The 1,461-nt window shown below is 44.1% G+C and overlaps 1 pseudogene; it reads left to right on the top strand.

The window, feature by feature from the left end:
* Window positions 1–429: 429 nt before the first annotated feature.
* On the top strand, window positions 430–932 carry LOC110595302 (annotated as a pseudogene).
* The last annotated feature ends 529 nt before the right edge of the window (window positions 933–1,461 follow it).

Raw genomic sequence — 1,461 nt, 5'->3', positions numbered from 1 at the left:
AGTTGCTCCATATAGAGAGCAGGTTAATACTTTTATATTACAGAGAGGCATGGGGTTGCTTTTCTTCATCAAATCTACCTCTTTTATGATACTTTAGCTACCTTAACCAATGAGGGAAGAAGCAACATTTCTGAGCACAGGTATCTGATCCTCAAATACGCTAAGTTTAACCAGTCTTTTTAAGAATAAAAAAGCAGTTCTTTTCAGCAGTTTGCAAAGATGCTTCCTCTTTCCAATGCATTGGCAGCAGCACCTGTGAACCAAACCAGCTCCAAGACGTGATGATCCTGAAAATCTATCTGGCTTCAAATTATTTTGCAAGCCAGATGATGAGTAATTAGTAGGTATGAGAGGTTGGGAATGTTTGACTTCTCTACAAACCTGGGTACTGATCACTTTGTTTTCTGTAGGTTGGCGCCAAAGACCACAATGATTACAAGAAAGCCCTGTGGCAGAACAAAACCTTCTAGACAAGCCCAGACACAAACTCGGGAAGCAACTTCCACCCTTGAGATTTTCCTGGAATATTCAGAGACCATAATTGTCGATCTGACTCACAATGACTCTGTCATGATTGTTGACAAAAGTAGAAGACAAAGGAGGAAAGCTAGGAGGCTGCACCAGGACCATGCCAACAGCTTGGTGTGGTAAGCAGTGATGATGAGGAATGGTGCAGGGACAGAGATGAGTACGTAACTACCCATATTCCCAGAAACACCAGAGATAAGGAATCTACAGGACTGACTCAGGTCAGTTGCCCAATCACATGGACAGATACTCAGAAATTGTGCAGAACAGACGTCTCATTGTTTCTGCAGAATGTGGCCAGCATCTTCTGTAGCCAGTGCCTCTGGGATTCCCTCTAGTATGCTTACACTTGCACAGGAAGGAAAAAGATCAACCTCAAATGGTACTACCCTATTTGTATATGAAGTATTCAGAGCTGCTCAGGAGAGACAAATGGACAGACAGACAGACTGGTTGGATCTCTACATGGCATCTGACTCCATTGACCTGAGCTCAAAAAAAGCTATTTCAAAACCAACATCTGACGTGTAAACTGTTCTTTTGTTTCCAAACCCCTCTTAGATCCTTGTTATCTTCAGTTCGAGGCTATGGGGCTGGATCCAGGGTCTTACCAGGCCAAGCTCTATGTCTCTGTTCCTCTGGGGTAGTCTTGTTCGAGAGAAGTAGAAAGGGAGTCGGGCACATTGGAATTGATAATCGTGATTCCAATCTGTTTCTGGAGCCTGCACATTTGCCAATAAGTTTTCCCTGTTTGGAAATGTTGCCTCTTCCAGGTACACCAACTTTTGTCCCAGTCAGCCTGCCACACAGTGACCAAGCCAGACACAGTCTACCCATCTCGATGAACCCAGGTGCAAGAATGGTCCCTTGAGGTCTCAGAAAGACAAACCATTGGACTTTTTCTTCTTCCCTTGAGACTCAGAGGTCACCTGT

Source organism: Carlito syrichta, unplaced genomic scaffold, assembly GCF_000164805.1.
Source record: "Carlito syrichta isolate Samal-C Ts95f unplaced genomic scaffold, Tarsius_syrichta-2.0.1 Scaffold289263, whole genome shotgun sequence".
Lineage (NCBI taxonomy): Eukaryota > Metazoa > Chordata > Mammalia > Primates > Tarsiidae > Carlito > Carlito syrichta.
This window is presented reverse-complemented; position numbering and strand designations above follow the sequence as displayed.